Genomic DNA, 15,812 nt, shown 5'->3' with positions numbered 1-15,812 from the left:
TATTTTTTACAATAGGAACATAATAATTAAATTGAAAGTGTTTGGCTTTTACAGTATGTCTTCAGAAAAGCAAATCTTCATATCTTGTAGTATATATCAATGGGTGGCGAATGTTTCTCATATACAGTTAGTTATAAATAGCATAACTGAGGAGTAAACGAAGGACCTGAAAAGCTGCTCATAAATACAGATTTCTTCCTCCCTAAATCCAGCATTTATTAAACAAGACTTTATTTGCCACCCATCACTATTCTTCAAATGCAGTAAAACCATTCTAGCTATTAGAGCAAGCCAAATGCATTTGGAGTTTGTTAGCAAAGAGATATTGATTGTCATTAAAACAGAATTGCAGTAGAGACCTTTATGCTTGTATCTGCATCTGAGTAAGTGAATTATGATTTTGTATAGTGGCTATTAATTATACAGGACAGAGGGAATGAATGTAAAGGATAATTCAAACACAAAGTCTGTTTTAAATCTGTGTCCTTAAGCATTATTCATTGTCTCTGACAGGCCTTAATTAATTTACCCAGGTGTTTAGACTGCCACGATAAAGGTTTAAATGGGCACATCTAGAATCCCTGTTAGTGTTTGCATTTCTTCTGTTAATTGAATTTATTGTCAAGTAATTTATCTTAGAATCTGTATTATACATTTGTTCATAATGGCAGAAAAACAACAAATATGGTTTCAGATGAAGAAAATCTGACAAAAGTTAGGGAGCTCTCTTTAACGAAATATCCCTCCCAAGCTATAAATGATGCTGATAGGCTGTTACAATATAACTCTCAGTGGCATTTTGTAATATGTTTCCATGTTGGAAGACATACAGTGCAGTGTATCATTTTTATTAAGATGTCTGCAAGTATGTTGTGCCTTGTTAACCATATCATTTATGGGAAATCCACATTTGCTAGTTCATGCTGTCTACTGACAGTGCAATTTAGAAAAGAAATAAGCTGAATAAATTTTCAATAACATAATCATGCAATTAAGAAAAAAAAACATTACAAATAGAATACATATATATTGCACCGCGAATATGTGCATAAATGAAATATATTAGATGCTGCTTAATAATATTCTGGGTAATAAAAACTTCTGGTTTTTCCTGAAACTGATTCCATCCAAGTGACTATAATGTTAATTGGTCCCAAGACTGGCAACATGCATGCTGGCTATTGACAACTTTTTTTTTGTTTTATCTGCAGCCACACAATCCCTAGTGCCCCCATTCCATATGGAAAAGTCCAGCCACAGGCAGTTGACACTGTGGGACCACAGGCTGCAAGGGAGGCTGTGGGCAGGCAAGTAGAGAGCATGTAGGGTATATACACCTCTACCACGATATAAGGCTGTCCTTGGGAGCCAAAAAATCTTACCGCGTTATAGGTGAAACCGCATTATATCAAACTTGCTTTGATCCGCTAGAGCACGCAGTCTCCCCCACCCCCCCGGAGCGCCGCTTTACCGTGTTATATCCGAATTCATGTTATATCGGGTCGCGTTATATCGGGTTAGAGGTGTACTTGTATACCTGCCCAGACCCTTCTTGTGCGAGCCATGCCGCTTTAGCTATACTGCTGTTTATATCTGTGCGGGTGTATACGCTACATGCTGAAAGAAATGTGCACTGTAGACATATCCCTAGTCTGACCTTCTACAGAACACAGACCATAGAATCTCACCCAGTAATTCCTACATCAAGCCCAGAACTTCTGTTTGACCTCTAGTCTGGAGAGATCTTGATTTAAAAAACTTCAGGTGTTGGAGAATCCACCACATCCCTATGTAAGTTGTTCCGATGGTTCATTACCCTCTCTGTTATAAATGTATGCCTTATTTCAGGTCTGAATTGTCTAGCTTCAGCTTCCAACTATTTGATTTTGTTATACCTTTTTCTGTTAAAGAGACCTCTACTGTGGGACATCTCTTCCCCATAGAGGTGATTTATAGACTGACCAAGACAGCTCTTAGCCTTCTATTGGATAAATGAAATAGATTGAGCTTCTGAAGTCCCTCACTATTAGGCATGTTTTGCTGATCTCTGATCATTCTTGTATTTAATTTCTGAACTCTTTCCAGTTTTCAATGTCCTGTTTGGAGTGTGGACACCAGAATGGCATACAACAGTCCAGAAACAGTCTCACTAATGACTTTTATAGAGATAATACCACCTCCCTTCTCCTACTCAATGTTCCCTTGCTTATACAGTAACTCCTCACTTAACATTGTAGTTATGTTCCTGAAAAATGTGACTTTAAATGAAATGATGTTAAGCAAATCCAATTTCCTCATAAGAATTAATGTAAATGGGGGAGGGGGTAGATTCCAGTGCAGCTTCCCCTGCTCTGCAAGCACCGGGACGGGGGACTCAACCCTCAGCCCGCCCACTCCACTCCTTCCCCCAAACCCCCACCCTTGACCCGCCTCTTCTCTCCGCCCCCATCTCTTCCCCCTTTACTTTGCACGCTGCATCCTGGCTCCTCCCCTCTCCCGCCCCTCCCTTCTAAACGTGGCAAGCCAGCTGATTGCCGGGTTCTGGGGGCAGGGGAGGGAGGGGGAGGCATGCCGAGTCCTCGCTCCTCCCCACTTCCTCCTGCCCGGGGCAATCAGCTGGCTTGCTGTGTTTGGGAGGCAGAGGAGAGAGGGGGAGCCTGCATGCCGAGTCCTTGCTTCTCCCCCCTCCCTCCTGCCTCTAAAATGCCGCAAGCCAGCTGATTGCTGCGGGCAAGAGGCGGGGGAGGAGGGGGAAGGCACTGATCCGAGGGGTCTGTCGGTGGCCGGGAGGCACTGTGGGGTGGGGGGGCATAGGGAGGCTGCCAGCTGTGGAGAAAGCAGCCAAACAACATAAGAGTGGAGCACTGCACACAGGGCCGGCTCCAGGGTTTTGGCCGCCCCAAGCAGCAAAAAAAAAAAAAAAAAAAAAAAAGCCGCAATCGTGAACTGCAGTGGCAATTCGGTGGAAGGTCCTTCCCTCCGAGCGGGAGTGAGGGACCGTCCGCGAATTGCCGCCAAATAGCTGGACCTGCCGCCCCTCTCCGGAGTGGCCACCCCAAGCACCTGCTTGCCAAGCTGGTGCCTGGAGCCGGCCCTGATTGCACAACTTTAAATGAGTATGTTCCCTAATTGATCAGCAACGTAACAACGAAGCAACGTTAAGCGGGATGACTTTAAGTGAGGAGTTACTGTATATTGAAAGATAATGCTAGCCTTCTCAGCTACCGCATTGCATTACACACATTCCTCAAAGACAAAATACATTTGCATTCTGTAAGTTAGACTGTACCCTGCTACTTTTCACTAACCCTTGGGCATGCAAACCAACACAAAGGTGCCAACTGAGGGACTGGATCATGGTTTTTTGCTGATGAGCAGAGCTAGTTGGGGACACGAAGTGGGAGTGTACACACTGTACCATCCATGTGTACTATATCCTTCTGAAGCCCAAGCCCTCCTAGAGCTCAGATGTCTATTGATATAACTGACTCTTAGCACAGTGCAAACTATTGGGTCAGAAGCATATCTGTTTGAAGAGGGTGCAACAGAAGCAAATAAGTCTAAATCATAAAAGAACTAGTTTATTTCCTACCATCAGCAGAAGGGGAATGTTGTAGTGCCAATTCACTTTAACCAATATAATGATGATTATTCATCATTGCTTAATTATAATATTAAATGTATAATGTTTTATGATGTATTCTTCAGTGAATTAGTTACATATTTATATTGTTCTGTATCATTAGGTATATTAATTACATGCAAAATATGTATTACTGATTTAACACAGGCACTTAATTTGAAATATTGCCAGAATAACTTTGTTTTGTTCTTTGCTGCTGATCACACTCAAGCCTAATGTGGAAAAAATTTTCTCACAAAGCATATAGAGTTGACTTATGACATGAAGACGCATGCTGTTTAGAAACAAAACAATGAAAATGCAACTGCAAGATTCCTTATAGGCAACTCTGAGCAGCATAATAAACCTAAACACTATTATCTGTGATTCAGAGCTAGTTCGTTTTGGTAGTGTATCCCTGGATATGTTCTATGAAAAATATTACAAATGCTGTTAGAACACTTGCCAAAAGGATAATTTTCAATTAAAGAGGAACACTTAGTCATGTATTAAAGCAAGTGTCCATTGTTTAAACCACACACAAATGTTTTAAGGGCTGTAAGACCATCACAGAGTTTTATAATCAGAAAGAGAAGGATTTTGACTAAACCTATGGTAAGCAAGTCTGAATTTAGCCTCCTTAGTATACTCTTAAGTATATTAAATGTGTGGGAAAGCAGAAATGAAAATACATCATCTGCTTGGAAAGTTGGGGTCAAGTTGACAGCTAGGGTATCCTCTACTCTAAAATTTATCTACTGTTTGTTGTTAATATCACTTTGGATCACTGGAGATATATATGACTAATGAGGTATTTACCCTGGACTGCATGAGCTCTTTTGGATATTTGTTTTACATGCTATCTATTGGACATAGTTTGCCATGTAGTGTGTACAGAGTGACATATCCTTTCCAATAGAAAACTTACAGTATCTAGAGGTTCCATTAAAAAGCAAGCAGATGTAGACAAAATGTACTTTTTAGATCTTAAAAAGTATTATACATACAACTGTTTAAAAGGATCTGGAAAGGTCAAAGCTAGTATGCTTATTTTATATATATATGTAGTGTATATTAAGGCGAAGTGTTGGATCTCAGATTGACAGTTTTATAATAAGATTCAGTTTCTTGTATAGCAATTGATTTTATAAAATTAGCAGACACACATACTTGCATATACAATATGAGGTTTGGGGTCTAGGTTTTATCATATGCCGTTAGTTTTATATCCTAATTTTATTTATAATTGCTTTTATAATAATATGCAGATATTGCATTTATTATTTTGAATGTAGTCAAACTAATAAAACACAAATAAAATGTATTCAGTTTTCAGTAACTGACTGTATCAAAAACACTCCCCAAATTTACAATTGCCTTTTCTACAGTAAAATCATAAGACATAGGGTCACCCCCACCCCCAACCCATTTATCATGAAAAAATCTGGTAGAACAGATGGGCTTAGATTTATACACTGAATGTTAAAGAGCTTGTATGTTGTTGGACCAACCAGTAAATCAAATTACAGATTGCATGACCCCTCTACCATTAAGAAAAGCCAGTCTTCTGGTGTTCTGCTCTAGAAATTGTAATGAGTGCTTCAGCAGATCTTAACTGCCATGGCACTAAACAAAGTACAGCAATATGCAAGGAGCTTCGAAGGACTTAAATCTAGGTGAATGGGCATCATGATGGCAGTTGAAATTCAAGGGTCATAAATGCATGATAATCGAGGTTGGAAGGAATAATTTTAACTATTACTGGGCTCTAAATTAACTATAATCACTCAGGAAAAAATTCCAGGGCATCATTATGGACAGAGGTCTGAAAACTGATGCTCAATATGCAGCAGCAATCAAATAAAAATTAAGCTAAATAAGAAATGGGATAGGAAATACTAAAAATATTTGAAAGCTATAAATTGGTACCCTCTTTACCTGGATAACACATGTAATTGTGGTTGCTCTATCTCCAGTTTACAGGAGAAACAGGAACTCAGAGATGGGCAACAAAATATTTACAGACACAGGAAAGATATATGAAGAGACATTGAGAAGATTGGAACCCAGTAATGCTCACTCTAGAATTTATAGCGTGTGAGAGCTCAGTTGTCTCAAGCCCATCCTCAACTTTTTCCATAGCACATAAGCAATTAGCATAAAGCTTTCGGAGTGAATTATACTTTTAAAAAAAAATGAAATTATTTGCAAGTCAGTTTTAAACACTGGAAGAAAAAAACTGATGACTTCAGAATAATGTGTTAAGTCCCCCAAATTACCAGAGTGAACGGGATATTCAGCACCCTAGAAATTTAACATTTATCATTTTAAAATTTATTTGCTTTTTTAAATCCTGGCATCTAGACACTCTGCGTCATTGGTTTAAGCTCTGTGTGATGTCCTACAATGCAGCGTGCTAACAAAGTGACACATGAAGCAAGAAGCATTGCTAGTCTGGATATTGGTACCTTAACATGTTTTTAAAATAGTACGGACCCAATGTTTTGACTCTTACTCCTGTGAGTAATTCTCATTGAAATCAACAAAATTATTAATATGTAGCCTGTTGGGTTGGGCTCCTGTATCTCACTTTTACTTTTATGTTGTTTGTGATATCTAGCCCATTCTAAGTTTTTGGCTTTTCAAATATATTTAGAAGTTGCCTTTATTTATAATATATTTCATTTTTGATGTAGCTTGATAGTTCAGGGGACTGGTGATCTATTTGGGTGTCAAAAACAAATGTATTGTATAATATAAATAGGAGAGAGGGCAAAATGTGGAAAAGACCAATTGTTCTAAATATTTATGAAACACTAGTCACTTTGCTGTTGTTTTTGTGGTTTACTGACAGTAGCACAAGGGAAACATATTTATAAAGTCTTTGAATTTGATTTTGAAACTAAAATGTATATTCTGAAATAAGCCATTAATTCTCTTGATGCTAACTGGAATGTAGTGAAGATGATAGTCATAAGTAAGGAATTTTAGAAAATAGCCAGTATCTAAATTTATGTTTCCGACTGCCCAGTTCAACCTGATGAGTGTTGGCTTTTTGAACATGAGTGGCTGTTGTTCAGTGCTTGGTAGCACTAACTGGGCAATGCAGTTGCATCTATCAATAAGACTTTGGTCTAAAAACAAGAGAGTGGGAGGAAAATATTTCTAGAAGGAAAAACAAAAGGGTGGGTTGGAAGGTATGGGTGAGCTTTTACTGCTGAACTAATGGTGGCTTGATCACTGCTTTCTCAATACCTGCAACAATAACGTAGCAGGATGGTAGTGAGTAGTTGTCCTGCCAAGAGTAAGTTTGTCAGGGAAAAGTAAGGACACTGATCTAAACTGATTTAGATACAAAATTATTTATCATAATATACTATAAAATACTTTATTTGAAGCATTCACTCTAAAATTATATTTATTTGGTAAACCAAGTGTGGTTATAAAGAAAAACAACCAATATTTCATAAGCGAGTAGTGATATTGAGTGCCTCAATTTTTGGGTGCTCAGCTTGAGGTACTTTTAAACTACTAGATTTTCATACAGGGCTGAACACCCACCCTCTCAAAATCAGACCCGTTAGGGGATCTGAAGTTGGGCACTCAAAAATTGAGGTACTCAAAATAGCTATTCACTTTGGAAAATTTAGGCTCATATGTCTGAATATGGAGAGCTGCTGTACATAGTTATTTGTGAAAGAGGTATTTTGTAATGTAATCCATATTTAATGTATAGACCTCTTTAAAGTGCCAAAATACAAAATCTATAACATAACTTACCTAGATAATATGAAACATGATACAAGTACTTGTAGCATTAGAGCTTTTAGTGCATATTGAAATGCTTGTTTGTACGAAAATATTGCATCTGCTTTTCTTAAAAGTAACTCCTAAATTACTATAACTGCCAGTTTTATTTTTTGGTTTGTTTTTATTTGTTTTGTTTTGTTTTTTCAATTTTACTTTGTGCATTGGACAGCAGTTTGTGAAATGAGTTTCAATGAAGTCAGTCAGCTTCCTCTTTTTGTCTGTTTGGGTCTTCTGTACACCAACAAAAAAAGAGAAAACATTTAAAAAAATAAAAGAATGTGCTCATGAACCCAGAAAAATGTGGTAGGGAGACTCAGGATTAGGTGAAGTACTTGAAACGACTTTTAATTATTTTGTTATTGAAATTGATTCGATTTCAAGCTTACCCCTTTAGAGGCTTGATTTTTTTTAGAGGTGCTGAGCAAACAATCTTGCTTTGCCTTAATTGAATTTATCGGTGCTCAGTACTCTGAAAATCAGACCTAAATGCATTTTAAGTGTGCTTCCTAGATTAAAAATGTTTAGTGGCTTAACTTGTTCTTCAGGGAAGGCAGCAATTAAATTGCTTTAATGTTTAGTGACTCATAACATAAACTGGCTGTTGGGTATGAACCCTGCTTATATGCAAATCTGCTGTGACAGTTGGCAGCTGATGTTAACGGACAAGGGGGCATTAATTTCACAATTATATTGACACTCAGGGGCAGAATCACATTTTAGCTGTCTCTTTGCTGTATAAAAGATTGCTATGTAGATTATCATGCAGCAGGTCCCAGTGAATGCCCTCTTCGAAACTCATCTCTAGCAAAGATATATAAACAAACTGGAAATCACTGTGCCTTGATCTAAATTTCAACTGAACAGCTACTCACTCCTGGTGTTTGAGTCATCTTTAAGGTCACTTTACACCACAAAAGCAAAGCCACTTATGAGAAAGAACTCTGCTTTACTTTCAGTTGCAGTACTGAGGTTTGGAGGGTCTCGCATTTAGGATTTCAGCTACTATTTAAATCTTACATGTTCATTAACTATTGTCATAGTATTTCTTTCATATTTTTAAAAAACAAACTCTACTATACCAATAGATTTCCCAACTTTCACTTTTAATTTTCTTACTTTTCTAGCCATTGTGTTTCTTATTTCCACAGTGAATCACCTTTTATTTTAGCTGGGAGAGATTAAAACTGATAGCTCCTTCTTATGAGCCTTGTAAGACAGCATTATGCTTCAATAATTACTTAATTCACCAACCACATAGAGTCTGTCAATATCTTCCATTCTTACAGATAGGCTGGAAAACAGTGACTTTTCAAAGCTTGTATTTTTAATGCTAACTATATGGGCTATCTAGCATTCTGAATAGATATTTGTTACTTGTACTATATTAAAAATAACATCTGCACTCTCAAAATGTCAAGAGCAAATAGAAAACAGATTAATTAAATTTCTTTTTATCTTTAAGTTAGCTGATAATTATCTTTAGAAAATAAATGTGGCTTTTTATTATTATTATTATTTTAAATAATACTGAGCATTGAATGAAAACAATTAAGGGTTGTTCCCAAAGTGAACGCTCTTGAAAGCATAGATCTCGGCAGAGGAAAAAGCACTCATACTGATCTGTGGGAATATCCTCTATTGTGATGTTCCTTGATTTCTTGACTACGGTGCCATTTCTTTTACATCTTTGATTTTTCAGTTTATACTATCTTCATCTTTTTAAACGTGAATGTGGATAGAGCCGCCATTATGGATCTTAATTATGCAGGTTCCTTGTGAGAACTTGCACTTTATTGCTTCCACATTATAAAAGTTTCTATGTCCGCCCTGTACTGTAGGCAGCGCACTATTATTGCCTAAGCCGACAAATTTGCAGGGGCGGAAGCTCCCCTCCGTGCCCCGCCCCCCTGCTTCAGCTCAACTCCGCCTCCTCTGCAAGCGCACCGCCGCATCCTGTTTCTCTCCCCTCTCAGCGCTTGCACCGCGAAACAGCTGTTTCACGAGGCGGGGAGGAGGGGGAATGCTGCGCGCGGGGGAAGAGGCGGGGCCGGGGGTGGGGATTTGGGGAAGGGATCCAATGGGGGAAGGGAGGAGGCGGAGTTGGGGCGGGGACTTTGGGGAGGGGGTTGGAATGGGGGCGGGAAAAGGGCGGAGTCGGGGTGAGGCCAGGGCGGCAATTATTTCCCGGCCTAGGGGCGGAAAATTATTAATCCGCCACTGACTGTAGGGATGAAATTCTGGCCCCACTGAAATCAGTGGACAAACTCCCATTGACTTCAGAGGCCAGGATTTCTCCCTAGATCTCTAGACCTTTCCTTTTCATGACAGTTCTGTAGGTGTGACACATGAAGGATCAAAATCAAAAATGTCAGAAGCAGTCACCTAATTTGCACTTGTTGGCTATACAATCCAACTGGTATTCACCTACTTGTCCTTATTAGCTAACTGTCCCCACTTTATCATTTATGCTGGAAATATTTTTATAATGCTTTTCAGTTGCTCTTTTAATGGCTTAAATGATAACATAATGTGACATAATTTAAAGTTTTAGGGCCAAATTCTGACTTCTCACATTTGTAAATCAGCAGAAACACCATTGCAGTTAATAAAGTTGCATCTTTATAAAACCACTGTAACTGAGATCAGAACCATGTAGTTTATCTCTTAAATGCCAAAAGTGCAGTGTAATTGGAAAACATTATCCTTGTATCATACAAATGGCGTGTTAGTATACCCTGCTTTTGCTTCCAGAGTATTGCTTTACAATATTCTGTGGTAGAACTTGAAGGAAATACAGAAACTTATTGTACTATGCAGCATCAATGTGATAGATTCTCACATCTTGGTACACAGACATATGTGAACTGTGTGCTGAGGATCTTGTTAGATATAAACATTAAACTTTCCATAAGAAGAGTCGAGAAAGACTTGTTGCATTTTTTTAAAAAAACTCTGAAATCCAGTAGCCACTGAAATTTTTCAGCAGGCTTTAAAATTATCAGTTTGGTGACAGCATATACTGTATATTTGCATTTGTATCATTTTAGTATTCCACTATTCAGGGCCGGCTCTGGCTTTTTTGCCACCCAAAGAAAAAAAACGCCCAGCCGGCCGGAGCAGCAAGGGGGCGGGGAGGGGAGGAGGAAAACAAACCTGCCCCCGGCCGGAGCGGCTAAGGGGGGGTGGGGAGAATAAACCAGCCAGCCGGAGCAGCAAAGGGGCGGGGGGCGGGAAACAAGCCTGCCCCCAGCCGGGGGGGGGGGGGGGGAGACAACAAACCGGCTGGAACAGCAAAAGTGTGTGTGTGGGGGGGGACCCGGGAAACAAACCTGCCCCCGGCCAGAGCGGCAGGCGGGGGGGGATGACAAACTGGCCCGCCTGGCGGAGCGGCGAAAGAATGAAAAAATAAAAACAAACAAAAAATACCTGCGGGGCGGTGGGACCATGGGTGCAGGGGGACTCCCGGCCCTGCAGACCCCGGGCAGCGGAATGCGCACCCCGGCTAGCGGGGGGGGGGAGAGACGGGGGGCGGCCAGGGCTTCCTTAAACGGGGCACTGGCCACACGGCCCCTCCCGCTGCGCCGCCTGCTGGGAGGGCTCCGCGCCGCTCCGTTCGGCAGGCAGGGAAGGATGCGGGCTGCCCTACCGGGCTTGATGCAGGGCGCTCCCCTCCTCCGCCCCCTACAGGGCGGCGGGAGCAGTAAACCAAAAAGAAAAAACCTGCAGGGGCAGCCAAAGCGGTGAAGTGCAAACCAAAACCAAAAAAAAAGGGATTAGATGGAATGCCGCCCTTTGAAATCTGCCGCCCCAAGCACGAGCTTGCTCGGCTGGTGCCTGGAGCCGGCCCTGCCTCTATTCCAGTTTTACTGCATCCATTAATTAATCAGTTTAAAATTAAACACTCTGTCCTTTAAAAATGTTAGCAGTCTTTTCTTTAGTCCCAATGATCTTAGCAACAGTTAACACAGATGCCTCAGAAGATAAAAATTAATAGAAATCTTGCACATCGCTAAATCACAATCTAAGTTCTACAAATATAGCCCAAGTTAATTAATTGCTCTATCTAATTGTTGTCATATATACTACCTAAGGGCAGGGTCAGGTCAACAGCTCAAGTAATGCTTAAGTGAGGTCATTGTGATGTCAGAGATAACTCAACCAATCGCCCTTTCTCTACAGTGAACTGGTATAAAACAGTCCTATTGATTGTAATAGTTGTATGACGTTGTATGAAGTAGAATGGACATGTGTCAAGAGTAGAGCTGGGTAGAATTTTTCTGATGAATTATTTATTTGCCGAAAAATACTATTTCATTCACTCTGAAACTATTTGCAAATTTGACATGATAGTTTCAGCTGGAGAAGAATTTTTCAGCATCAGAAAACCATGTGTAATCTTTATCTATTGGTTAGACTGTAGCAGACCCACATTTGAATCCTCATTCTGGAGCAGGGACTTGAACTCAGACCTACGCCTTGCCAATATGTTAACTTAACATAGCCATCAATGTTTTTCAGAGAGTACTTACTTTGACAGTTAGCCATGAAGGCTGTGTTTCTTCAGTGTCCCTTCTTGCACAGCAGTTTAAGCTTATAATGATTTTTCTGCTGTGGAAAGTTTTAGGATTGTGCGTAGGCATTGGCTCTGAAATCTTAACATTATTAGGTTTTTTAATTCAAAGTATGTTATTACTTAACCAAATAGCATAATCATAAGGGTTTCTATTACATAGTGTGTTTTCATCTAGCACTCTTAACATGTTTAAGGGTTTTTTCAAAAAATGCACATTGTACATTTTTACAGTTTTTGGCATCAGCCATGAACTAGTTACAAGATTTAACATTAGCATTAATATTAACAACAAATATATCACAAATGTACAATCATAATCACTTTTGTCATGCCAAGCCTTTTGTTTAGATAAATTATTCTTTAGCTTAGCTTGTTCAATATGCCTTTTGAACCTTTGTAGCTTTTCCTTTACCTCAGAGTTTTCCTTAAAATAGGCTTTTACTTTAACCACTTCCTTGGGGTTTTGGTATTTTAGAGATGAGTGAGGTAAGTCTGTAAGGGCACTTTGCCTTTCAGGGGTCAACTTGCCTTCCTTCTTTCCCTTTCTCAGAGGGTTGAAATCTGAGATTTCTGGTATACTATAATCTATGGTCTGGCTGGCTTTATTCTTATTGCCAGCAGCTAAGGGCAAATTTATTCCTCCCTCATTAGCTAGGTAGTTTGCATGGACACCATGCCTTAAAGAGACACAACCATTTTCTATCATCATGTCTGAACTACAGTTCTTTTTAACTGCCAATACACTTCTGTTAGTAGACAAACTGTTTATTACCAACAATGGCCCATTAAGAGTTAATGGAAGCAATTCCTTTTCACCCCCACTAGGCACAGCTATTGACTTCTCAAAGACTTCACTAAGCAATTCCTTTCTTTCTGTCATATTTGAACTGCTACAGAGTTTCTGAGCTGTAGCTGTGTCCAGAACCAACTTTGGTACAATAGACCAATTAACAAACTCCTTTTAGAGTTTCACTCAAATCCAGAACTACCTTTGGTACATTGAGAAGATTTACAAACAACTTCCTTTTGGGCAAGCTGCTAGACTCCATAGTTAAAAGGTTAGAGGCATTCTCTTCCTTGTTACAAGTTTCCACACTGTCATTGAGTAACATAGTCAATTCACCTTTATGCTTTCCTTATTCCCTGGTCAAGATATTAACCTGATCCAACAAGGTTGTCGTATCTTTACCCAGTAACAAATTAGCAACAGGCAAAATAGAAACATCAGAATCACCTGGTCCCTGGGAACTAGCTATGACAGTAACTGGATGCGACCTAGTTACCATGTCATTATCCCTAGTTGACACAAACTTAGGAACATTTCTTTCCTGGGCTTCAGTTGTGTCCAGATTTAACTCTGAGACAACTGATAAATTTTCTACCATCTTAGGCTGACAGGTTTCTTCTGTTAGGCATCAGTTGAATTTTTATCTTTATATTTCTGGTAACCATTTCTGACAAATCACCACAAAGCTGCCACTGATGTTGGTCATAGTTGGTCATAGTTTATGCACCTCAAAAGTTGTTTCATGTTGTCATAGGTTTCCTTCATATGGACTGCATGACCAACTGGAATTGATGGCAAAACATTGCCATTATGCAGTAAAACAGCTTTAAGACTCGTCTTCGATGAATCAATGAACAGTCTCCACTCATCTGGATCGTGAACGATGTTGAGGGCTGCCATCACACCATCGATGTTGTTGCAGGCTACAAGATCACCTTCCATGAAGAAGAATGGGACAAGATCCTTTTGACGGTCACGGAACATGGAAACCCTAACATCACCTGCCAGGAGATTCCACTGCTGTAGTCTGGAGCCCAACAGCTCTGCCTTATTCTTGGGTAGTTCCAAATCCCTGACAAGGTCATTCAGTTCACCTTGTATTATGAGGAGGAGGATGGGAGAAAATGTGGGTCCTGTGACATTGATGGTTCAGGACCAGAAGTTTCATCCTCTTCCTCGTCTGACTCAAGTGAGAATGATTCTGGCGCATCAGGAACCGGCAGTCCTTCTCCGTGGGGTACTGGGCGTATAGCTGATGGAATGTTTGGATAATGCACAGTCCACTTTTTCTTCTTTGACACACCTTTCCCAACTGGAGGCACCATGCAGAAGTAACAATTGCTGGTATGATCTGTTGGCTCTCTCCAAATCATTGGCAATGCAAAAGGCATAGATTTCCTTTTCCTGTTCAACCACTGGCGAAGATTTGTTGCACAAATGTTGCAGCATATGTGTGGGGCCCACCTCTTGTCCTGATCTCCAATTTTGCAGCCAAAATAAAGGCAATAGGCTTTCTTAACCATAGTGGTTATACTGTGCTTTTGTGATGCAAAAGTCATTTCACCACAAACATAGTAGAAGTTATCTGCACTGTTCACACAAGTACGAGGCATCTGTGCTCACTTTGGCTAAACAGAAATGTGTGCCTTTGCAAAATCAATCACTGACAAATTAGAGAGCATGACATTGTATGATTTCTAGAGCTGATATAGGGCAATTTGTTCAGCAGAGTGATGTAAGCTTCATTATGATTGCATAATCCATGACTTCTAGGAATAACATGATGCAATTCATATCATGTATGATGCAATACCCACTTCAGATTGCATCATTCATTGTTTTGCCTAAAAAGCAAGTACTGTCCAAACCCAGTCATAGATTTATTCATAGATCCAGTCAAAGATGTATTTTAGTCATTTCTGGTTTAAATTGAGATCCCTTCCCTTTATAACTCACTTATCCTCCGCCATTCCCAAGTCAAGGGGCCAATCAACCATTTTAAGCATTATTTTCATTCTCAGTGACCCAGAATTAGTAACGTTTGACTACATTTATTTCAGAAGCATTTTGGCTGTAGAACAGTGTAATCTAAAAAAATGGTAGCATAAATCAGGTGACGTGACTCCTCTAATATGGGGCCCTTCAGTGTGTTGAGTAACCACAACTCTCGTGGACTTCATTGAGAGTTGAGCTTTACATGTTCCAACATTTATCCTGTGGTTTGGTAGTTCTAAATGGAAAATTTACCTTGGAAGCAAAACAAAGTTTTCTTCAGTAATTTTAACAGTATCCTCCTGAGGGAAGGTAACTGGAAGATGCAAATATTTTATCTCTTCTTGAGAATGAAATTCCTAATTAGTGCAGCCATCACACTTTGTATGGGGAAGTATGGTGAAAAGTAAGAACATTGCCTGGCTATTGAAGGATTTATTGGAAACCCGTTAACTCCTGTGCACTGTAGGCTAGGGCTTGTAAACGTTTTCCCTGACAAGGCCACCATTCTGTGTCTGGGAGCAAGAGCACTCCCCTCCTGCCCCCAGGATTAGAGTACCTCCAGGTTTCTGGGCCTTCTCATAGACATCACAGTAGTGACCTTTTGGGGGCTGGAAAAGGATTTTTTCCTCACTGTCAGATAGGTCTGGGTTGTGTGGGTCATTTACCTTTATGTCAGTAGCCCAGTAGGTAGATTAGGATGGTAGGTTTTTCCTGTTGTCACAACTTGGCAGGTGTCTGATAGAGGTCCAGTTCCCTTAGAAACTGAAATTTGAATTAGGAAGAAGGTTGTGGGGTGCGGGGGGATGGGGGGACAAGGGAAGAGTTGGAGATGTTCCTAACATCTGGTATAGTGAGAGGACACTCTCTTTTCTGCAAGCCCTAAATCCTCATGTGAAGGGAGAGTTGTGGGTTCCTACCAATAGTGTTAAAGGGTGTAGGGGAAAGAGGTGGGTGGTGGGGGCAGCCTTCTGCCAGATAGTACAGATTCCTGAGGAAGGCATACCTGCACTGAACAAGTTCTTGTC

At 40.1% G+C, this 15,812-nt stretch overlaps 1 protein-coding gene across 1 annotated transcript in view; it reads left to right on the top strand.

Annotated features, from left to right (window-relative positions):
• Positions 1-15,812, top strand: part of CHSY3 (chondroitin sulfate synthase 3) — a 259,339-nt gene that overhangs the window by 62,197 nt on the left and 181,330 nt on the right. The window lies entirely within an intron of this gene.

The sequence above is a fragment of the Malaclemys terrapin genome, chromosome 6 (genome assembly GCF_027887155.1).
Source record: "Malaclemys terrapin pileata isolate rMalTer1 chromosome 6, rMalTer1.hap1, whole genome shotgun sequence".
NCBI classification, from domain to species: domain Eukaryota; kingdom Metazoa; phylum Chordata; order Testudines; family Emydidae; genus Malaclemys; species Malaclemys terrapin.
The sequence above is the reverse complement of the archived record's forward strand: the minus strand, read 5'-3'. Positions and strand labels throughout refer to the sequence as shown.